The sequence below is a fragment of the Struthio camelus genome, chromosome 2 (genome assembly GCF_040807025.1).
Source record: "Struthio camelus isolate bStrCam1 chromosome 2, bStrCam1.hap1, whole genome shotgun sequence".
NCBI classification, from domain to species: domain Eukaryota; kingdom Metazoa; phylum Chordata; class Aves; order Struthioniformes; family Struthionidae; genus Struthio; species Struthio camelus.
Window position 1 is genome coordinate 141,764,413 of NC_090943.1, and position 24,935 is coordinate 141,789,347.

The following is a 24,935-nucleotide window of genomic DNA, read 5'->3' on the forward strand; positions in this document are numbered from 1 at the left end:
CTACCTCCGGGAAGGCGCTGTGGGCTGCCGCTGCCTGCTCCTGCCGCCGCCGGCGCCGCCGCCGCCGCCACGGCGGATCAGCTGATATTTACCTGTGAGGTAATGCGCGCTCGGTAAGGTCACCGTGCACCCGGTGACACGCGAGGCAGGGCGGGAGGCAGGGTGGGAGGGACGCCGGGCGCGGGAGCTGCTGCTGCTGCTGCTGCCGCCGCTGCTGCCGCCGCCGCCGCCGCGCACGGCGCCGGAGCGGGGCGGCCGCGCCGCGCAGAGGCAGAGGCGGCCGCTGCCGCTGCAGCTCCTGGCACATGCTGCAGGTGTCAGCGCAGGAGCTGCCCCGCCGCCCGCCGCGCCCGCCCCCCCTGCTGCGCATGCGCGCCCGCCCCACCGCGCCGGCGCGCCGCCTCTGCGCCGGCGCCCTGCGGCGCGCGAAGCCGCGGCGAAGCCGCTGCCCGGGCCCGGCGCTTCCCCGAGGTGCCGCTACCCCGCCAGCAGCGCCGCGGCGCGGGGCGGGGGCGCGAGGGGGGATGACGTCTTGCGGCGGGGGAGGGGGCGAGGCGGCGGGGTCCCGCCGCTCCCCCGTCCCGCGCGGGCCGCCCCGCGGCGCCCCGGGCCTCCCCCCTCCCTGCGGGGGTGGCGACGGGGTCGGGGGCCCCGGCCCGGTGCAGGGGGCGGCGGCGGGGGCCCAGCGGCGAGGGGTGACGTCACCCTGCTCTCCCGCGGGGGGCGGGGGCTTCGCGGGGCGGGGCGGCGCCGGAGCGGGGTGGGGTTGTGTCGCACCTCTTAAAAACCGCAGGTTTTAAACGCCGCACGGCGTAAAAAGCTGGCCGTGGGCTCGGCGGCGCGGCTGCGGCGTCTGCTGCCGGCCGGGGCTCGGGGCGCTGCCGCGAGTGGGTCGTCGTCCTTCGGCGAGTGTCAGGACCGCGCCCGCCGTAACAGGCGTTAACGGTCGTTCGGCGGCGGGGCGCCCTGCTCGCGCCCTCCGGCTGCTGTGCCCAACGCCATGGCGGCGCGGGGAAGAATACCTGAGCGTTGGTAATTCTCCCGTGACCTCAGCGTTATTAGATAAAGGAAGTCACTGAATGTGTCAGCACCTTGCAGGTTTCGTGTATTCCTAATTGCTAATGATGGTTTTTATGACATTTGCGCTCAGCGAGCCCTCCGCGGTCAAGCCCTATCAACGCTTTGCCTACACCTTAGGATGCAGAGCAGGCTTCAGCTTTTGCACCATCAAATGCAGCCCGGTACAATTTTTGGTAACCTAAAGTTAAAGCCTTGCTTCCGGATTTGGACTCTGCCGCTGTAAATGGCTGCGTACGTGTTCAGCCTTAATGCGGCTCTCTCCTTAGGAGTTGAGTTCAGCCGATGGGTTTGTGAGGTGCTGTCAGCACGCGCTAGGCAGCCTGACTGCGAACGGTGATGGGTAGCCAAAGCTGCTGCTGATTCTGTGCTTCTGAAAATTAGCACATTTAGATTTGGCGTGGGGATTAAATGGTCTCTAGCGCTCAAGTTCTGCGACCCACTTTTTTCCCAACTCCGGTCAGATAAACCATAGGGATTAACAGTGTAGACTTAATACGCAGGTGCTTGAAGAGAGGAAAACTCGGTACCTTTCAGAGTAACAGTCTCACATTTCCTTTAATCCATCATGCATTACTTGAAAATAAGAGACAGCTATCTGCATTACAAATGCAATGTATGGTTTTAAAATGACAAATTTTCAAAGTTGCTTTTTTTGTTCCCCTTGTTCAGCTTTCTTGGATTTTCCCATCTGTTTCAGGCTACATGTGAAAACTATTCATTGACAATGTGTGTAACTCTGTAGCTGCACTACTTATCTTGAGCTCAGCTAACACTTGAAGGTCTGGATCCTGCAAATCATTGCTCATCATGTGGTTTCAGGAGAGCTGAAGGCTTTTGGGGTGCTGCTGCAGTAGTCCTGTGTCAGGACTGGTGCTTAGACTGATCTGAAAACAACATGAAGAGATACCAGTACAGACTGGAGAAAAGAAGCAGAAAAGTGAGGGGAATATTTGGTCACTCCGGAGGCTAAAACGTGTTAGATGATTTGGGTATTATACAAACTGTCCAACTGCATACCATTGTTTAGAAATCTAATAATGCATATTAAAAAAAGCAGATTGAGGGGTGGAACATAGAAGAAGGGCATGGTGTACACACAGCTGAGTTTGCACACTAATGCCCTGTTATACCATTTTGCAATTACTGGCCTCCTCACGCTCCCGAAAGAGTGTGAAATAGGTGAAGGAAGGTGAGAATAGGATAAGGATGTGACAGGGGCATAGTAGATACTACAGAGAATAGCCTGATGGTACCCCAGATTTGGTTAAACATAGAGGGAACATGGGAGGGGTGGAGCGAATAAGAGATGGTGAAAAAGCTGAAGCCAAGTGTGAGTGTTTGAGGACAGGGAGGTTGAAACGGGAACTTGAAATTAGGTGTGGTAGGTAATAGAGAGCCAGCAGGGTAAGTCTGGGTGTCTATAAATTGTATCAGTTATAGGAGAAGTTGTTTGCTATTACCTGAGTATAGTAAAAAAAAATGTGAGGGAAAAGCAGTGTCACAGAAGATGGAATCCGTGAGCCTGCAACAAGGAATCCTGTCACTGTGGTGATGAGGTAAGCAAAGACATGAGTTTAAACAGGGAAGTTTAAGTGACCGTAGTCTCACTGAAAGAGAAGAGTGACACATAAAGGAGATAAGACCACAAGAGAACTGGTCCTTAAAATCTGTATTTCAAGCTCATATGATAATATACAGAGACCTTGATGCTCAATAGGGATCTGATGAAGAGGTAACAGGGCTAAGGATGTTCATAGCACTCTGGCCTGCTAACCTGAAGGGCTGCTGTAATTTATAGTCTCTGAGGCTTTTCCGGGGTGCGTCGCTTCACTTCTTGAAGTTATGGGGTAAATTCTCTGCTGTTTTAACACCATAATTAAATTATTTATGCTTCAGTTAGAGATAGTTTCACCATGGTAGACCATAATCTTTCATTCTTTAAAATATGCCCTTCCAAATCTAAATGGCTAAGCGACTGCCCATTCTATGGGTCACAGACCTGACTATGAGTCTCCCCTTTGTAGAAGGGAAGAGAAAATATTTTCAGAGGAAATTAAGACTAGAGTTTGCAGGTTTCTGTTCAATAACCTATCACCAACTACAAGGCAGAATTCCCATAGAAAAGCACTTTGATCCCTGGCAGATCGCCTTAGGAATGGGACTTAAGGCTTTCCATGCGGCTGTAGTTCTTATTAGTAGTCACAGAAAAGACAAGCATACCCACTCGACTAAGCAGCTTCTAGGTCAGGAAAGGTTGTTTTGTTTAGAATACAACATATATCAATGTATTCTAAGTGAAAGTTTTCCTAAAACGTCCATTTTCTCCTAAATGTCTGGGAAATGAGTGTTTGTGTTGGGTTTGCTTGCATTGGATGAAGACTAACTGAAAACCCGACCAAAAGTGGAAGTCCCTGACACATGAAAATCCTGCTTTTTTGCCAGTCTTAATGAGAAGCTGATTGTACAGATTCAAATGCAGAGCTATTACCAGGAAGTTTAAGTGTTGTCTGAAACTGTGAGATATCTCTCAGGTATTTGTTCCTTGCAGGAGAGGCATTGGCTCGCGTCTGCCAGAACGGATTTCTTTCTGCAACTGAGCACCTGAAAACCCTTGCCCCTGTACTGATTTTTGTAGCTTATAAAGAAACACACTCTTATTTGCTGATCCTGTGTCTATACACGTCTTGGGGAGCAGCTCCTCAAGAAGCTGCTCTCTCATGTCCCTTTATTTGGATGCATTTGGATTACCTCCAAATATAGAAAATATTCTGAAGTTCGTCAGCTTCAGAATAGTCTAGTCATCAACACCCATCAAATACAATAATTAATCACATAAAAGGTCTATTCCTGCCAGACGTAAGGCTGGGTGATGAGAATGACCAAGAGTCATTCAAACAAAATGTAATTCTAGAGCAGACTTAAGAATAGGTTCTTCCTTAGCTGCTTTATTATCAATCACCTTGAATTTTTAAGATGTGTCTCATCCATAATGGCCTGGACTCTAATTTGTACATAGACTGTGTGGCTTCTCTGTGTGGCTTGTCCCTTCCAGTGCAAAGGAAGCATCTGAGGTGCAGCCAGCCGTGGGGTTTTTTGAATTTATAAGTACTTCCTGCACTCCTGACCTTTCTTTCTGTCTCACCTAAACAAGCAGCATGCTGTATTATACAATGACCAGCGCCTCTTTCCAGGCAGCAATTGATGAAGCAGTTTACAAATCATTTACTAGCTTTCCTATATTTCACATTCAGTAACTTTAAGAACAGTCAGCTCTGTAAGTCCTCTGAAGTTTTCCATAGTAAGCTGATTTCCTCTTGGATAACATAAATGGTACTTTAGCAGTGATGATGACAGACGTGATAATGAGGCGTTTTGACCAAGTAGCCCTCCCACCACTTGATGTCAGCTTATGTGGTTCCTAATTTGACATCGCCCCATTGCTGAAGAACGAGGGAAGATCACACCTCCTATATCTATGAGAGGATGAGGATAGACGGAATCACACTAGACAGCAATGATCTTATTGTCACAATTAATGAACCTCATCTTTTTCTAGTTCATCTATCACTGTGCCATCCAGGCATCGTTTTGTGTGATTAAGTGCCTGTGAAATCAAATAATAAACTGAATTTGTTTCATTTGGATACATTACCAAATAGAACTTTTGCATACATCATCATTATTATGATCTTTAACTGGTAGGAAATGGCACAATACAAACAGTAATAGTAAAAATATTGCCACTTTATGTTGGTGGTTTGCTTGACTCATTGCAGGACAGAGAATACTGTCTATACTTTACTCTGAAAAAAGTGAGATGTGGTAGCTGCTATACAGGAAAGATTTTAATGGAAAATGTCTTAGCATAAAACTACAAAGCACTTTGTACCTTGTGTTTTTATAATATTTTTTCTTTAACAATTTTATTTATTCTTTCTTTAGAAGAAGGAAAATGATGTTGGTTTAATAGCCCAGACTGCATATGTAACCCTGGGCTTTCTTATTGAGTGAAGTCAGAATTGTGTTGAAGTCTGTTACTAACTTAGTAGCTTTGTGGTAGCTGTATGAGATTTACTCAGAACATGATGGCAGTCCCAGAGAGGTCACACTGTACTAGAAATACATTGCAACAGACCTTTTTTTGCTTGCAAGATGAGGGGACAGTTCACATGTAAAACTAATAAAATGCATGCTGAGAGTATTGCTTACTCTATTCCAAGAGCAGTGTAAAACCTTTTTAGTGGCAAGTGTTACTAGACGTTACTTGTAGTTGGTGAAACCATCTTTCTTTCTTTTGTTTGATGTTGCCGTTGTGCGACTACTTCAGTTCAGCTCTAAGAGGCTCGTGGCCTTGTTTTACCAGTCCAGCCTGTCTGCCAGAGAAAATAATGGGCTTGAAGGGAATCTAAGAGAAGCACAACTGTTTTAGAGAGAAAGACAGACAAAAACATACCACAGTAGGCTATGAGGAAGCAGAATGATTTTTCACCAAACTATTCTTTTAAACAATGAGGAGGAAACTGTAAAGGTCATCAGCTACAATAGTAAAAGATTCAACCCCCCTTTAGTTTTTATCTTCAGTAAATAATACACTCTGTAAGTGACAGTCATCTTTCAAGAGAGTAAAAACTGTCATGCTACACAGTTATTGTCAACCTATATATGCAAGCTTATGGCAGTTACTTGCATTAATGTAGTGCATTACAGTGCTGTTGTGCTCCACTCATTGCAAATGCAAAAGAAAAGCTTTAACTTTGAAGAGTTTGGAAGCTGGATATTGAAATGACTTTTTGTAGCAATATAGGACCGTGCAGATACTTTAATCTCATTAGAACGTTGCTGCTGTGCCAAACAGCAAAGCTAGTATGTAGCATTTTAAAAATGGAAATGAAGTTAAATGTGTGTATATCATGAAGACCTCTATACATTCTGAGGGAAGTCAGTAGTTCATCAGTGCAGGTAATGTGACCTTGTAGCAAGAAAGCTGGATTGGGATTTGGAGACCTGGTTTCACTTCCTAACTCGGCCTAAACTGTGGTTGGCCTAGACATATCCCTGTTCATTGGTGGAGGTAATGAGACCTTGTAGCAAGAATGCAGGATTGGGATTTGGAGACCTAGTTTCACTTCCTAACTCAGCCTAAACTGTGTGTTGGCCTAGACATATCCCTTGCCTTTCTATATCTAGATCACTCCATCTGCAGAAAGGAAGGATAGGGTCCCTTGTAAATGCATTAAGACCTACTGAGGAAAAAGGATAAGTATCCTCATTGCAATTAGGTATATCCATACCCACCATTTAAAATAGTTGGAAGGAACAATTCTTTATAGGATCAGACACCTGAACCAACAGTGGCCTGCTCTTCAAACACAGACACATGCAGGACATTTGCATGTGAAGGGGAACTATCTTGAGAAGATAACATATCCATGATTTAATGGACGTTAAAGTCTTAAAACTGGTCAGAGCTACTCTCTCAGTTGTGTACACTCTTGTGTCGCATGACAGGAGTGTCTATGTGACTGCACAGCTTCTGTCCTCATGACTGCACCTGAGCCCTGGCACCATAGAAATACCCTGTTGCATTTCCAGGTTCACCTTGTAAAGTAAATAAGGTGGGAATCACACAAAAGCAACTGTACAGAAAAGGAGACAGCGACAAAGGTGCCTGAACAATAGGAAGGACTCAGAAAGGCTAAGGCAGAAAAAGAGTCACAAGGGGCAAATTGTAATGACAAGGATGTTAGAAACAGGGGAAGGATGCACAAAGGTCTATTGCTTAGTGAGGAATGAAGAAAAAAAAGCAGATGACACCAAGACTGAAGTATATAATGGTTTTCACTCACAAACAAGGTGTTGGTACCCAGAAACTTAGCATGCTTCGTTTTAACAGGGGTTTAGAAAACTCCTAAACCAAGTAAAGAATACATTTTAAATGTTTAAGTAATGTAGATTTATTGAAATCAGCCAGGTCTGCTGAGATTTGCATTGGCAAATTTAAAGCACTGGAGCAGTCTTAGAAGCACTAACAAACAATAAGCATTGACAGCTCCTGGAAGAAAAGTCCCAGAGGATAAACATTTGTACCTGCCATTAAAAGGAGAAAGAGAAGAAAACAGAGACTTTCAGAGCAGTCAGGATAGGACTATCATGGAGAAAAGCTTTAAAACATACTACAACAGTATGTTCCTAAACATGTAGAATACAGTAGGACAACAAACACTCTTGAAGAACAAATCATATTAAACTAATTTAGTATCTTCTCTGCAACAAACACCCTAGTGCCATAGTGCTTAAACCTGTTGCTGCTGGTGACACGACCTCTCTGGGAGACGCACAGGAGCTGCCTTGCTTTTTCCTTATGTGACAGAAACTTTCTACCTGCAAAACACTTCATGTCTTTGAAAGTCCTTTGCTGCCTGTAAGGGCTGGATTTACTAGGCAAGCACTGCACTGAACCTGCATTCAGGTGAACCCCTTTTCCCTGTCTGCCTATGCTGGGGGAAAGCTGTCAGCTGAAGCTAAGCTGCTATGTTTCTAGGACAACATAACTTCCGTCTGCATAGGTACAGCAGATGCCTGGCTGTCGGCTATGTGCTAAACGTACCCAGTCCTCACTTGGAGGACTGGGTACAACCCATAAGCTGATGAGTTGGGCATCCCTGGCCCAGTTGGTATATGGTAAGCATCAGGTGTGAGTAAGGTTTTTTTAAAAAGCTTTTGATGTGGCCCCATATTATGTTCTTATGTGTTAAACTGAAAAATGAGGACAGTCTGAAATTACTTTGCAGCCTAGTAGGTGCACAAGTGCTTGAAATACCACTCATCCAGGGTAATTATCACTGATTCACTGTCAAACGAGGAGGATGTTGTAAGTGAGGTCCCACAAGGGTCTGCCTGGGGTCAGTTTAACTCAATGCCTTCATTAATGACTTGAATGAGGGTAATGATTTGAATAGAGAGTAAAATTTGCAGATGACACCGAGATGGAAGGGTTTGTGAGCACATTGGAGGACAAGATTAGAATTTAAAATGATCTTGCTACACTAGTGAAATGCTCTGAAATCAATAAGGTCAAATTCAATAAAGAATGTAAAGAACTTCTCTAAGGGAGGAAAAATCAAATGCACAATTAAAAGCAGGGAGTAGCTAGCTTGGCAGTATTCCTGGAGGCAAGGCTCTGGGACCCAGAGCCAGTCACAAACTGAGTATGAGTCAACAGGATAATGCTGCAAAAAACAAACAAACAAACAAACAAACAAACAAACAAACGTTTTACTGGCCCCTAAGCTAAGCAAATGTAATTCTGGGGAATCTAAAGATAATTACTTTGCTCTACTCAGCACTGATAACTAGAGGTGTGTGCCCAGTTTGTAACACTATACTTTAAGGGGAAAAAAAAAAAGCAAGAATGACCAGAGAAGACCAAAAGGAGTGAAGAATTCAAAAACCAAGATCAATGAAGGAAGATGGAAAGAAATTGATTTATTTAGTCTACGCAAAATAAAACTGGGTGGTGACCTCATAGCATTCTTCACCTGTACAAAAGACTTGCAAAGAAAAGCAAGTCTTCTCCATGCCCACAAAAAGTAAGTTGAGAAGTAATTCATTTACTCTGCAGCAAGAGATGCGTATCTCAGACAATCCTTTTCTAGTATAGCTCAGCATTTGAAGAGACTTCTTGAAGAATTCCTGTTGTCAGAGTTTTAGAAGAACAGGGTAGACAAAATTATTTCAGGAATACCCTAGGCAGACTTGATTCTCTCTCAAAGGAGATATAAGCTTTATGTCTCCTCCAACTTTATGAGTATATGATTTTGTGTAACTGCTTGACTCATAAGAGGTAACATAATTCTTAACGATCCAATTCTGCAATTCAGTATTGAAGTGTTTAGTCAATACCGGTCAATTAATTCAGAGCTCTGACAAGACAGTGTGTATACAAAACTGAAAAGCTAATATGTTATAATATTTTGGTATGGTATGGTTTCTTCTACTGAGTCCTGAGAACCTTCATAAATGTCTTTATACAATGCTACCTTTACTCAGGCAGAAAAGCCATTCATATCTGTATAAGGTTGAAGGAGTGGGCTTCTTTACATATGCGTGCCCAGTGCAAAAATAGTTACCAACTTAGTAATAAAAGACATTGACTTGTTTTCACTGATATTTGTGGATTCAACCCATCCAAACCCAAATCTTGATCCAATTACATGTGTGAGAAGAAATACTATGAACACTTGTTTTTGAAATGTTTAATTCACGCCGACTGCTGCTGTGTAAATGGCACCACAGAGGCCTGCACGCACGAATGGCAGGCCAGATCTGCAACTAGCTTGAATCTGTACAGCTCTGTTGCTTATAGGAGTCTGGCAGGTTGTAGCAGCCGATGATCTGGCCTGCAGCATCTCTAGAAATAATATTTTGCAGCTCTGATAATAGCATCATAAAAGGACACAATTTTTTTTTTTGCCATGTACAATCTGTTCCTCCTTCCTCTTCTTTTCCTGGAATCCTTGACTTCAGAGTAGAAGAAACGCTGTAAAATAAAACAAGCTGCAAAAAAGGTGCTGCTTATTCATTCACTGACTGCTTTCTCCTTTTTCCATTACCACACAGTTATTTTTGGAGATGAGGTAACTAGACTAAGTTTTACTTGTTGCAGCCATTAACAGGGTGGATGACACAGGGGGCTGGGTAGACTGTGGCTCAGAGCTTTTCATTAACCCCTTTTCCCCTGCCTGTCATCCTCCAGTCTTTTCTGTAAAATCCTGTCACTGTTGCATGCCTTCTTAGTGAATGGGAGCCCCCCTAGCTAGCTTGAGGAGAGAGGGCATGGCTCCTGTGCACCAGGAAGAAGGTGGTCTTAGTCCCCTCTGATCCCAGCTCACACCTGAACTTAACAGATGCTGGCATTTCCACTGAGAAGATGGCCTCTTCCACTCTGTTTCTTGAGTGCTCACTCTTTTCTCTCAGAGGCAAAAGGGCCCAAAGTGAGCAGAGGGAGAGCAGTTCTCATCTAGGCATGCAAGGCAGCCCTTGCCCTGCTCCCACCAGCTATGTGACATCCACCAAGATCCTCCCCCTCTTCAGCCCCCTGCTCCCTTGCCTCTGTGACAGAGAGGTACTCAAACTGCCTTCCCAAAACTCTGAAGCCTTTGGCCCCTTCCCTGCCTGCGTCTTCCCACCTTTTCAGCAGAAAAGCCACCGCCACTCTGGCATCCCCTACTCACCTGTTTCTGAGCAACGGTCTCTTCTTCCCTCACATCAGCCCAGTTAGGTCAGGAGAAAATAAAGAAACAGTCTTGGGCCTCTGAACTCCTACCCCTCCTCCTAGCCCTGTGCATCATACACTCTTCAGCCATCCCCCGCCTCTGCCAGGCTTCTGCTGCCCAACATGAACCAGAAACCAACTCTGCAGCCCAAAAGAGGCAAAGGAAAAGCAAGACCCATTAGACAGGTCTGGGCCAGCTCTGAGCCCAGTCCTGCAGGCCATGTCATCTTACCTACTCAGTCCCCGGGCCTCTTCTAGCCTGAGTTGGTCCACCTAGCAATGTTCAACTACAAAACTATTCTTGTGCAAATGGTAATCTACCGTTACCAGATTATAATCTGGTAATAATTTACTGGTGGTCTAAATTAAGTAATAAATATCTAATCAACATGCAATAAAATTATGATTATTGGTCCAGGTACAATAATATTAATATTCATGGCGCAATTTTTTATACAAAAGTCTTATTAATAAAGCAGTTAAAATTGTTATACACACAACCTTCTGAGTATCTCGGGCCTCATCTCAGCTTCCCCTCTTCATACCTCTCCTCATGTACAAACCTCCACCCCATCCAGTCTGTAGATGTGGAGGTGGCTAGCTGGGCACTCTGCAGCCCTGCTGCTGCCTCTTCAGTCTTCCGCTTCCTTTCCTTCTTCCTGACCTTTTTACTTACTATAGTCCTGGAGGTGATCTGGCTAGGCATACGTGGTAACCACTGTTGCAGTTCTGCTTCTCCAGTTTTCTGGGCAACTCTTATGTCCATCACAATCATTTACTACTTAAAAGAAAAGTCATCTAACTTCAACTCTGAAACTGTGAAAGGAAGTGAACCGCTGTAAGAAGTGGCAGTCTAGTATCAACATCCACTCAGCTTTTGAGACCAGTTAGCTTAGTGACTGAATAAAGTGGATTTCATTTTATGAAAAGATTGCTTTAGATAGAAAGACTAAACCAATCACTAGGGAAAAGAGTGGATAGTTATGTCTGCTGTAAGAACTGGCTAGAATATTCCCCATCAACTGCTTGTGCCAGGTGTGTGGTAATGGTAGTTAGCGAAAAAAGTCTATTTTCTCTAAAACATTGCATTAAGATTACAATGGAACAGAGTGAACAGCAGAAGGATATGTCTAGAATCTCACAAAGCTAAGTGTCAGCTGAAGTGCATGGCATTTTATATTTCTTCTTGTGAAAATAGAGATAGAATCAGATAAATGGGGCTTAAGTGGCTAGGGATCACTAATATCTGATAGCAGAAAGAACAAGCATGTAGGTTAACATTTTGTGCACAATAGCAAGGAAATAATGGATAAAAATATCAGTGCAAAGAAGAGATGCAAACATATTTGACAGATAATCACATAGGAGATGAGTTAATATGACTACCCCAATGTGTATCTCCAGTTGGTCACTAAAGCATTGACTAAGAGTGGTGATCCGATCCTCTCTTGTTTTATGCTGTGTGGTACTGAGTACTCACCTCCTTGGGTACAGAAGAGACCTGGCCTTTGTGCTCATCTTGAAGAGAAATTTTTTCATGGATGATACTGTTGACTTTAGTCATAACTTACAGACAAATAGAGGCCCCATCATCTGACTGTTCGTGGAATGGAAGTAATAGGATTGTTTCACATCCCTGATTTTTGGAAAATAGAAACAAAGCTGATTTATTGAAATGAAATTAGTATTTCTCCAAAACAGAGATCCTCAGAACTTTCCTCAGCCAAGCATTCCTCTAGCTACAAGAAAATGAAGAAGCAGGAAGAGAATATGAATCAAATACACATTATTTTATGTCTCTTCTATAGCTATATCTGCACCTTCCATCTGCAAGAGACTCTCTGCTGCTCAGACACCCAGTTCACAGGAAAGAAACATTTGAAGAGCAGAGTAAATTGAAGAATGTTAGATTTTTGTTTAAGCACTGACTGTAATACTCCCATTTTTTGAATTACCAGCAACTAGTTCAAATGCTTACTATGTAGTGTATTTATTTTATTGAACCCTACATCAGTCCAATGATGAATTATGGTGAATATCAGTCTTTTGCTTTCATTCTGTGGGGAAGAATTTTCCCTAAAGGCAGATTTTGCTCAAATTATGATTTAGGCCAGAAACTTTTGTAATATTCAACTGTCAGTCAAAGGCTACTTTTCTGAGAATTTGACAGAATTTACAAAGTACAAAATAAAGTTAAATAATAATTACACTTTAAGGAATTGGCTATGACAGATCAAATAGCATACGCAATAGCAGGGGAGCAGGATGAGAACCAAATACACAAAACATTTCTCCCAGGACAGCAGAACTTTAACTTTTAGCATCTGGCAGGCAGAGAGATCTAAGGTTGATATATCGAGCAGAGAGGCCCCTAAGCTCTCCTTTCACACTTTCCCCTTCAATTTTTTTCAGGACAACTTACCTACTTTCATTGCTTTTTTTTTTCTTCTCTTCTCCGATGACATTTTCCTCTCCAATGAATTCACTCCTGAAATTACGTACTTCTTTCACTGTTATCCAAAGAGAAACCTCCCAATTTTTTTACTTTGTTTATCTGGAGCCCTTCATTTCCTACTAGCTCTCAACTCTCCCTTGTTAGATTATCCAATTTGCAAGTCCCGTGTTCCAAAGGCACTCAGCTCTCTCTTTGTTGGTCTTGCAGAGTTCGTTAGTGGGAACGTAGGGGTAAAGATTCATAACTAGATTGCATCCAGAGCCAACTTCTCTATACAATGAGGAGAGTCATGTTTATGCAGTGCTGACACCAAGCAAACAAACTTTGCTCGAACCTAGCTGCTTTTTCTGCAGCTGCTCAACTGTTTCTGCATCACACTGTAGCTGCTGGACGGCTTATTGGCTCTGGTAGAGACCCTTGCAAGGATGGTTATCCTTCTCCTAGAGCTGAGCTGGCTTCATTCATTTGCCCTGCTATGGGAGCTAATCTATTTCTCCAGAACAAGGGAGGAGTGGAGGAGATGTTGTCAGGACAGCTCAGCTGGCCCTGCTAGCGAAGATTATCTTTGGAAGTAACAGTATTACCTCTAGCACTATCAGCAGAGTTGGCAGCATATGTATAGATGCCCAAGGTATATGTAGAGCATCAGTAGTGTCTAGATTGTAATAGGTCTTATACCATGGCATCCAAGCTGCTGAGATGATGTCATCTATGTGTTTATGCAGGAGTGAGCTCACTCTCAGGAAAATGTAATCTTTCCTGGACTTTTCCTGGCAGTTGTTCTGGTCACTTGATGGTGTTAAGAGCAGGCCCCAAAGTACAACCAGCAAATAATTTCAAAAAAAAAAAAACTTTGAAAGCAGCAATAGTAGAAAGAAAAAAAAATGAAAAAATATCCACCGTGTGCATATTTCTGAGATGATGAAAAAATGCATGTGGTCACAGAACATTAAATTAGAACCATAATTATTCTATGCTTTGTTTACAGTGGAGGCAAGTAAAAATAGAATCTCATTTAGTAGTAAGGGAACAAGTGGTTGTGAGTAAACTGTGCTGACAGCCTTCCAGCTAGGTCAAGGTTCATTTTCCAAAACAGTGTTGGGATAGAGCCTGAAATAAAATAGGCAAGGCTGCACTCTCCAGGGAGTACTGCCTGTTGTAGGGAGTAGAGTCACCACGGTCACTTAGCACACAGCAACATGAGAAGGAGTCAGATCTTCAGATACTGATGTAGCTACATGTTCCCAATGACCAGATGTGTTGTTTTCCCAAGCAGTCAGTTCAAACATGACTGGTAATGAGCTTTGTAGCAATGCCATAGTATCTCGTGTGTTAGTGAGAAAAAATGTCACCGGAGAGATATCTGCTGTTATCAGTCCCCCTGCCAAATGAAAGTAAGATTCAGGTTTTTTGCTGATACTTTACCTATTTGCTAAAACTTGTAAAAACCTCTTGTTTCACATTGTTTGATCCTCAGATCTCACAGAGACGTAGTGGTTGAGATACCAGACCTGTGGTACACAGTTTGGTTTCTACTGAGATAAGATTATCATAACCAGCTGTGACTGATGTTACTTACACTTACACTGTGAACTCTTCTAGTAAATCACACTTCCATGGCAGCCAGTGTCAGGGCCAGCTGCAGTGAGTCAGGGAGCACACACATCTTGTATTTCATAACAGAAGTGGGAACAACCTGATGTTGGACAGCCCCACTGATGAGTCAGCTGAACAGCTCTGCAGGAGAGAGATTATATGCAACAGGATAAGACTTTACAGTTTATCAGCTTAATAATAAAGCAGATGGATTTTAAAGAATTGGGGACTGATTGTCTTAAGCTGTGGTTCCAAGAGAAATCATGCAAGGCTTTAGATACCTAGCATAGGGGAATAAAAGTGCCACAGCCACCCGACCGCTTCAGATTTGTTCCAGAAATTTCGAAGGGATAACTTTTTCTGAGAAGACTTTATGCCAGATCAGGTATTTACTGTCCACTTAGTGCTGGTATTGGATGAGGAATAACTCACAGAGACAGTATAAAGCACTGTCAGTATAAAACCTGCTTTAGGTCTCCACCTAACTGTACAGAAATGTAATTTCCACCTAGACCTTGATCAGTTTTCCCTAGTACGGTAGTAGTCCAATATTGATAACATGGAGTCAGAGCCTTAAAGACAGCAAAGAGACTGAGTAAACTTAACTAATGAGTATGTAAGAATCTCCCAGAAATGACAACAGAATTTGGGCCCAGCAGTATCAATACTCTGATGTGGTAAAATAAGGCTGCAACTGTTTGTGTCAGCTGATCAGTTGACGCAAATGACATAAATGATTTCAGCTTCATTTAGCCTTTTCACAGTTACCACTTCTAGAACCCTAGGGATAATTATATTTCAAGAAAACAAGTAAACCTTTCCAATATTTGACAAAGTGAGATCTTTTCTGAAAAGACAGTCCTTTTCAAAAGCAATCACAGCTCTAAACAAGAGGTGGTGGCTTGTAACATTCTTACAAAAACCCTTTTAAAATTGACTGGCAGATTCAGCCCCACCTTGCTCAATTATAAGAAAGCAAATGGGCTGCAAAGAAAACCTACTTTAAAAGTCTCCCAGCAGGCACTTTGGTTTCTACCCAGTGTGAGTTACAAATTAGGTAATAGGAAAAGCAAAGAAATAACAGGCTTTTATAATGTTAGGCCTAGGATAGCATTAGGCCACTTCGTATTAGATTCACATTAACACAAAGACAAAACCTTAGTACTGCTTACATTAATAGGTTAAGCTAAGTGGGAACATAGACTCCAGAATGCCATTTAAGTAAGTCACACTGATCTGTGATATCTCTATAAAAATATAACTATCAGAGTCTTTAACAAGCTAACACAAGTAATATACTTTTTAAAGTATCAGAACTCAAATAGAATAACAAACTGATTTAAAGACTGAGCTGCTTAAATCTAAATGTTAATTCTTGAATACAGGTATATTTAATTTAATATTCATGCAAAGCATACCCTTCTTCACCCCCTCCAGTGCTTTTATAATTGAATACTGCTGATTTAAATCATGAAAAACCAAGCAAACAGACTTGGCAGGAAAGGCAGAGAGCTGTAAGGACCTTCCTCCTGTAGGCACACAGGTTTTCAGGAATTTGTCCAGTTCATGCACTTGGCACCATTTTGGTCATGCATGGTTGTCACTGAAATCCTTCCTACCTAAATTAAGATAGTGTCCAACTGCTGTGTCTTTCACAGGCCACAAACTATACAAGCACGACTGAGACACATTCTCTTTGCAAATGACTCTCTTGACCAAGACACCACAACTCTCATGTTGGAGGTTCGCACCTGGCAGTAAAGCTTACAAAGAGGCTTCCTCTTAGTCACCAGTGCAAAGACATCTGCCTGCAGCTGATTTGAAGCTGCTCTGTATTAACCTTGGTGATTTCATGCTAAAGTGGATTGAGAAGTGCTCACGCATTCAACTGTGCCTGGTGAAGAGCTGGTTGGGACCTTGGGACCCTTGTGCCAGTGAGTGGTTATATGTAGGGAGAGACAATAACCTCTTCAAGTGACAAAGCTAGGACCAGAAGAGAGCAACTCTCAGTGCTTTAAGCCTACACGCAGTAACAGTGTGTATATGCACGAGTCTACTAAGCACACATACATGCTTATATGGTTTCTTACTCCTCAGCTATCTGAGCCTTCCTATCAGCTATTACTTTAATTAACTGTAAGTGCAGTAAACAGCTGGCAAAAGGTTATTTGAGTTTGTACCACATTCATCAGATTAATCACTTTTAAACTGTTTCACTTACAGTAAAACAGTGGCTATTATATTGCCTCATGGATCTAAGGCAGCAAAATCGAGCCCATGAGTAAATATGGGGTTTTAGTGCTTACAGTTACAGACAGCAGTAGCTGCTGGTTTGCTGAGCTGGCATTATTGGCCTGAATATATACGACTGTATCACTTGAGGAACATGAACACAGCAGTATGTAGGTAAGTAACTCCAGCCAAGTACTCTGAGTTTACAACAAAGTAGTTCAGGTTATGTCAGCAGAGAGATGGATTCCAGCATGGATTCCATAAATTCTTCCTCCCTGCATCCTGCTTTCCTGTCCTAAAGCAGCCTCCCTGGGCAATACTGGGGATGCTTTTCAAAACTCTGGAGTGATTATTCCCACCAAATGTTGACTGTCTAACCCATTAACCTAGAAAAGATATTAGCAAAGAAGTGCTATTTTAATCAAGAACAAAAAGTAATTATCCATCATAATATCTACTGAGATGTAAGGAGAAATAACAAGACCATTAATCACTTCATTCACACAGAACATTTATAAACTCCCCCAAAGTAATTTGATGGCTATTTTGTAGCCTGTCCATTTTTTATGCAGTGTTTTCCATCTGTCTTTGAAGACTGGACTAGATTTGCCATCCTGGATAAAAATCTCTGCCTCTTGACTTCCAAGCATGCAAGTTTAGTGCAGTATAGATCTTGCGCTTGTACAGTTCGGGTGCCTGTATAAGGACTGTCTTTTCTAATGCTAGTGCTACTGCAATATTATATTAACTGTGTAACGATGAAAAAGGCAATTAGATGGCTTTGAGCTTCACAGGGCACTGTCTGACAATGGAAAATTTGAGAATAAAAAAACCCAAGGTGCTTAATTTCATACTCAGAACTTCTTTATGTGAGAGGATTTCCATTGAAATGAGATTCTTCTAGGTAACTGCTTCATGTTATCTGCTCTGGAATAAGGTATAACTAAACAAGCAGATGGCTCTTATCTTGCCATAAGTCATTGTTTCCTCTTGGTAGATATTTCTTTCAAAATACTCCCTCAGTGCTGTGGACTGATTATTTTGTGCTCCTTTGGGCTGACATTGGACGTAGTGCAATGGGAGATTGTTCCATTGGAGTTAGAAGCATATTTTTTGATGGTCACTGTAAATCTTCATTTCCCATATCCTCTCTCATAGTTGTAAAAATGCCATGTAAAAATGCCACAAGAGTTCGTTGCCACCTGACTGCGAATTTGTGGCCCAAGACAGACTAGTGGTTCATGTGGATAGATTTATTACCTTTTCCTGCTAGATACCCTGTTACTGAGTGGTCAGAAGGCAGCAGCAGCGTACCCCAGCTTACCTGCAGTGGAGCTTGCAGAATCAGAGAATTGCAAGGGACCTCAGAGTTCATCAGGGTATCCCACTGCCCCCAGGATCAACTGCCCTACTTATCTCTGAAAACATCACATTGGGTAGGGATCTGTCCAGGATCAGGGAATAAAAGAACAAAAGCACTTCTGCAGTAGGTCAGATCACAGGTCTGTCTAGCCCAATACTGTATATCTAAAATGTTGAAATAGGGCATATATGATGAAAAAGGATTTTACAGAATTCTACCTCTGATGAAGATTGTATCCAGACTGTCTTGTTTAATAGCATCAATAGGTCACTTTACATTAACTATGTAATACCTTTTTAAAACTTTTTATACTTTTGGCATGCACAACATCTTGTGGCATTAAGGTTTGCAATTCAGTTCTGAGCTCCATGGAAAAAAACCCTTCATTCTGTTTATTTGAAATTAGAGTCTGAAGGCTCTTTGGCTATTGAACTGTGAAAAATAGTGAAAAACTGTTTCTTACTCACCTCTTACAAACCATTTGGAAGCTGAAGAACCCCACACAATTTAGTCTCTCATCATATGGGAGCTACTATATACATTTATTGTCCTGTCACCTTTGTCTTTCCCTGCTGCGCTCTTTATGAAACAGGGTGATCAGAAATATCTGCTGTATTCAGGATGGGAATGCAGGATAGATTTTTATAGTGGTATGATCATTTTGCTGTTTTTACTTTGCTCTTTTTCTAATAATTCTTAACATGCAATTTTCTTTTCTGACTAACATCAAGAACTGAGCTCATATTTTCAGAAAATTCTCCAGAATTGCTCCAAGATCACTTTCCTGAGTGGTCTTAGCTATTTTATGCCTCATAACTGTGTATGTATAGTTTATGTTATTTTTTCCATGTGTATTACGTTGCATGTATTGACATTGAATTTCACTGCTATTTTGTCACCAATTCATAAAACATAGCAAGAATTCTTTTGCAAGTCTTCATGGTCAGCTTTAAGTTTTACTGTTCTGAGCAACTGCATCATCTGCATACGTTGCAACTTCACTCTCTCCTTTGCTATGTCACTAACAAACATCTTGTACAGCACAAGCCCTAGCATAGGGTGGGGCATAGCACAGATAGTAGCGCAGGTACCTCTGTGGAGATACCTGGTAGCCAACCTCTACTGCAAAATGTGGCCCTTTATTCCTCTTTTCTTTCCTACCTCTTAACTGGGGATAAGTTTATGAGGGAACATTCTCTCTTCCCAACAGGCTTAGCTTCTTTAAGAAGCTTGTTAAAACTTTGGAAATCAAAGTACACTTTACCAAATAAATCACTCTTATTTATATTCTCAGTGACTTTTAGAAAGAACAGTGATTAACCCAGTAGCTCAAAAATTCCCTTTACAATAAGCATGGATGGTAACCTTTTCCCAGTGTGTCATGCTTTGGCTTTACATCTATTAATATAATCATTGTCTTAATTTCTACCAATTTATCTGGTACAGAAGGAAATGCCGATTGCTGGAAGGGGATTTTACAGCAGAAAAGGGATGATTAGTGATGGCTGAAAAACTTGAGCCTGTCCAAGGACATTTTCTTGGAAATGAGCATGTGGGAAACTCACAATATCTAGTTGCTTCCAGTTAATCACTAACCACTTTGGCATGAGAGGACTGAAGAGGCTTTATTGCACGCTGCCATGAAGAGGTACTGTCTCTGACTATCATAAGGGTTGCCTATCCACAGGAGGTTACAGAAAGCTCTGCAAAAATGATGTTCCCTGTTTTCAGCATGTCCCATTTGTCTCCTTACCAACCCAGTGAGTTTAGAAATAGAAGGAAGCATTTCTCTGATAAATCTTATGGCCTGAGATATTTATCAACAGTAATGTTTGGGAAAGAGTGTGAGAGAATATTCATAAACTGTTGCCTATCTTCCTTAATGAAAATTAAAAAAAAAAGAAGCAATTTCACAACCTGGTTAGCAAAATGAACATAAATACCTAAATGCTATTAGCATTTCTTCTCTTATGCTGCAGCAATCATGGCTTTCATTGGGCATTTGGATGATAGAAGAAAAATAACCCCTGTCACTATTATCTGAGCATCTGCAGTGTGACAGTAGGTTTTCTCTTTAGGAGATGGAATAGTAGGTGCTAAACATACATATCCAAGCAATACATGCTTGGAATTATATTTGAATGCTATGCCCTGCATAACATCATTGAGACCATGGGTTAGAGCTTAAGGCCACTAGATAGAGTTTAGAGACTTTCAAGATAGGATGAACAGTCCACAGGATGCCCTCCTGAAAAATGACTGCCAGCAGCACATAATTGGGAATGCCTGGTGCACCTGCTCTGAAGAAGGGAAATACTGTTTGGGAAATACTGTTTGGGAATTTTTAGTTGTGAAGTACTAGCTTTGTGTGCTCCGTATGCCCATATAAATATGAAAATGGAATAGTGCATGCCACCAGTGTGATTGGGTTCTGCGTGATGGATCTGAGGGACCATCCTGCAGTCTTTGTATGCTTTCATGAATGTTGATTGTTGCTACCTTTAGCGCATAGTGGATGATCTATGTGACAGCCTTTGCCTACAGGCCTGGAAAAGTTTATTGTATATTGTCCAGATTTTTTCCTTCACTAAGATTTTACTCTTTTATTGCCAACTGCAGTCGGAGAAATAGAAGATTCCTGAGCAGTAAACAAGACATAACTTCCCTAAGTGAACAAAATATGTCTCTGTTGCCCTTAAAGTGCATCAAAACAAGTATCATCGAAGGTGCATACACACATAGTTTTGAGACCACTTTGAGCTAAAGAAAGGGGGAGATGAAATGGAAAAGTGGTGGGAATACAGTGTTACAGTTAAGGATCAGAATCATAGCAACTCATCCTTTAGTACGAGACATTAAAGAAGCTCATGTGCTATGTGAGTTTTCTCCGTGAGACTGAACTATGGTGGCTGGGGGAGCTGACTACTGAATGCCGTTTCCCAGTAGGATAAGTTCTACAGCATCTGGTAGGATCCAGGCTGGCAAACTTTTGTGATAGTGAAGATGTTAGAGGTAAGGGGCAAGGGGAAAGGGATGGCAGGTTGGATAGAGTATTCTTCTCAGTAGCAACAATGACTTATTCATAATGCCCTTGAGCTGCCACAGTATCTCCATATCTTTATTTGTTGCCCTCTTTGTTATGGCCAGACTGTACTTTGTTATCTTGAGGCTGTTTTCTGGCAGCTGCCAACTCATATTCAAACCCTGTTTCTTTCTCTAGGACACCTATGAATGCCTTTCTTTGCTCTTACTCCATTTACTTCTGCTTGTCCTTCACTTTCTCTTGTCTAAGAAACTCTCAGCATATCATATGAGTGCTGGAGACTCCTGTAAGATCCCTAAACTTTTTTTGCTTTTTCTCTTTTTACTTTTCAGTTTACCTAAAAACTGGAATATGTTTAAGCCTGATGCCTGTGAGGGATATTATAGGTGCTGAATCTGCAAAATTAAAAATGCTGTTACCACTCATGATAATGCGGGTTTTTTCCATCCCACAGTTTTCAGTGACCTGTAATGCTGCTTATAGTCTCGGGAAATTCTGGACATGTGTCTTTCCCTAAGGTTTCTTAATGCTGATGCTCTTCTCCGACCCATATGAACCCACTGAGGTTCAGGCTGGTTTGCTGGAATGGGAACAGGGAAAAAGCAACCGCACGTTACAGTGAGGAACTTATGTGTTGTGCCACTTGCTTTGGGTAGCACCACTGCATAAAACATAAAGAAAATACACTAATGAAGTTTGGCTACTACAGAAATCAGCAGTAACCCTTTAAGACTTCTGCTCATCTACGAAGGGGAAAAGAGGCAAAAGTATGCTCACTTTAGCTGTCCCCAAATACAAGATCAAAGCAATTTTAAAACAAACGAAACCATAAAGCTGTTGCAAGGCTACTGAGCTAGTAGGTAGGAAAGAAAAGAAAAAGATGGTAAAATGGAAGACTTGCTATGATTTCAGTTGATATAAAATGGCTCCCCAAACACTACTCAAAACTGACATGATGATGTAAGAAGTCAGCACTAATTTTTGGTATTAATACCAACACCATTAAATGCAGTATGTATTCTATAGGATGATCATACAACGTTTTGTTCTCGATAAACTTCTATTAAAGAACTTAAAAAAAATGTATACAGTTAGGGCCAGAATAAGTGGCATGGGGGACTAAGATCAAGGACAGCCTCTACTGTTGAAAAAGGACTTGAAGTCAGCACAGTGGCAAATATGGCCGTAATATGGATTTTGCGGTATTTGTTGAGGGAAGTAGGAGCAACAGGGGGACTTTCTTGACTGTGGTCAAGAAACCTTTTGAAGACTCAGAAGGAAACAGTAACATGGGGATGGCAATAAGCAGAGGAAGAGCAGAACTCATACAAAGTACTTGTGATTACACATCAAGGCTAGTGGCAGGAACGAAAAACAAATGCCAAATACCTAACGTAGAAGTTAGTGAATGTCCCTTTCTAAGAAAGGTGAACTCAGTGATACTTGTTATATCTCTCAGCTCTGTTGTTGGTGAGCTGAATGCTCAAAGACCTGAGAACCATGACTGAGTGCCCAGGCTAGTTTGGGAAGAAACCGGGTCAGAATTTTGGGAAATGGAGAATTGCTGCATAGCCAAACGCATTCTTGGAAGGCAAGGAAATGTTTCTAGGACTTAGGAGTGCACAGAGCATAGACATACACACCTAAATGGCAGCACATTAGAGCAATGGAATCCAGTCAAATAAAAAGAAAAGCCAGGAAGTAAGAAGAATCAAAATACTTTGGTCACACTACCTCATCTCTCCTTATGCATGCGCCTCATTGCTGATTGCCTCTCAAGCTCTCTAAAATGAGTACTATAGAAAGCTATTCATATAACTAGAAAGGTAAATGTATAACTTGGTTAACTATACTGTAAACTTTGCAAAGAGGGAATTCATTCCTGATGCACGTGCCTACTAGATAAAGACAGCTCAGACATGATGAGTTCTCAAAATCAGCAGCAATGATGGAGCAGCAAAGAGCCACTGTAGCGTGGCATAGCTCCACCAAAACTAGTGTTGATTTGCTAATGATTGGTGCAATTCGTGCAAGACAAAAGAAAAAAGTAGTCAAAGAATCAAGACCCAGTAAGAGACTTCTAAGGGTTTGGTTTGTTCATATTTATAGCTTCATTGCTAACACAATACGTTACTTACACATTTGAACATTGCTTAGTCTAGTATGTGCACTAGGATGTGCATACGGCCTTTAAATATATGCTTAATATGCATAATAATAATACTAGCAACATTAGCAGACAGCTGTAACAGTTCACTGAATTAAGAGACTGAAAGTTCCAGCCAATACACAACAGCATTTGCTCATATTGCCCTATGAAAATTACAGTGTTTTCAGTCTCCTTCCTTTTCATTGATCGAAGTATCACTTGGAATTGACAAACAAGTAAGGGGGTAGCAGCAATAGTATACTAGGTTGTAGCACACAGTTTGAGTTAGTGTCACTTATTTGATGTAGGAAATGGGAGCTTACAGTACTGATTACAAAAAGTTGAGGCATCCAGTGCAATATAAACTGGCCTGCCTTTTATTGACAGCTCCTTTTCTTCGTTTCCAGGGAAGCATTTCCAAGACACATGATTTGTATCTCACTGCTACATGCTTTCTACACACAGTGCTTAAGGGATAATCCCAAATGCACTGTAGTATATGAAGCAATAAATGGCTGCTGAGATTAATAGACTGAGCAAAGCTGAAGCATTTAATCAGTCTCCAAAAAAATACTCATTGCCAGAATATTACAGATCAAGAGGATTTGTTCCTCATATACAACAAACCCTAACTGGGAACAGCAGAATTCCTCCTCACCAGTGAGAACTTAAACTGCTGAGCTGTTGCCTTTTTCACAGGACACTTCAGTATGAGGGGGAGATGAAGGGACTGATTGCAGTCATAACTGAGTAGGGAACATTTACAGGCTTAGACCTGACTGGACAGATATTCTGCCAGTGAAGGTTTCTATGCTGTACGTGGAAAGGATAATGTCTTATTCCTCTATGCCATGATATCTCATTTAAGACAGAAGAATAATAACAAGTATCAGAGCCTTTTCCTGGTATAAGAAAGAGCAGAATACATGGAGACTTTAGATCTTCTTGATCCAGCCCCAGCTTGGATACAATTTACAGCAGCTGCCAGATTGCAACACTTTGCAGCATTGGTTTAAAATTCTTATCCGTGCATCAGCATGGATTACTGAAATGACGTTTTCTCTGGGAGACTTTCATGGACATTGTACGTCATTGGTAGTAGGATGCTAGTCAGAGTAAGGAGATGCCTTCCAACAGGGAGTTGTTGTATGAACACATGACCTCCTTATGCCTCACCATGACACAGAGATCATAGCACAGAAGGCATTCTGGCTTCAAAAGTTGTCTGTAGACTCTCACATAGAAACACATAGAAACACATTCAGTAACCTGCTTCTGAGAACATCCTCTTTATGGCCTGAACCACTGAAACAGTCCACAAAGAAGTCAGAAAATGGCTCACAAAGGAAGAAAATTGTATTTCATGCTAACAATTGAGGTAAAACCGTGAGCCCTGAGGGGGCAGGAAGAGGATGGGCAGATCATTCCTTACTCTTCCCTTCTTCACTGACACACTTCCTCCTGTATCGTTACCCTATACATATATCTGTATTTTCCCAATACCTTATCAATGTGGAAATGTAGAATTTTCAGTATGAAATGACTTGCTTGTTATTTATCCTGGTTTGAGAAGTGCTGGTGCATAGGTTGGATGTTCTGAGAAGTGCGGGTACTGCATGCTGTCTTACATTGGCCTCTTTTAACTGGCTCTGCCTGCATCTCTTCCCTAGCAGCCATACATTTTCCTCCTACCCTCCTTCTCCAAACAATTTTTCTTGTGTGTCCCAGTTGTATATGTCCCCT

At 42.0% G+C, this 24,935-nt stretch overlaps 1 protein-coding gene and 1 long non-coding RNA gene across 8 annotated transcripts in view; one reads left to right on the forward strand and one right to left on the reverse strand.

Annotated features, from left to right (window-relative positions):
- DTNA (dystrobrevin alpha) overlaps positions 1-316 on the reverse strand; it is a 234,673-nt gene extending 234,357 nt beyond the window's left edge. The window contains exon 1 of one of the 4 annotated variants that reach the window (XM_068932776.1): positions 93-316. The gene's annotated coding sequence lies outside the window, so the exon portion shown is untranslated. The other 3 variants (XM_068932782.1, XM_068932778.1, XM_068932774.1) reach the window with 3 other exon arrangements.
- Positions 40-24,935, forward strand: part of LOC138066053 (uncharacterized) — a 46,813-nt gene continuing 21,917 nt past the window's right edge. For all 4 annotated transcript variants that reach the window (XR_011139242.1, XR_011139240.1, XR_011139241.1 and 1 more), the window contains exon 1: positions 40-99. This is a non-coding gene — a long non-coding RNA (uncharacterized lncRNA). The remainder of the gene's footprint in view (positions 100-24,935) is intronic.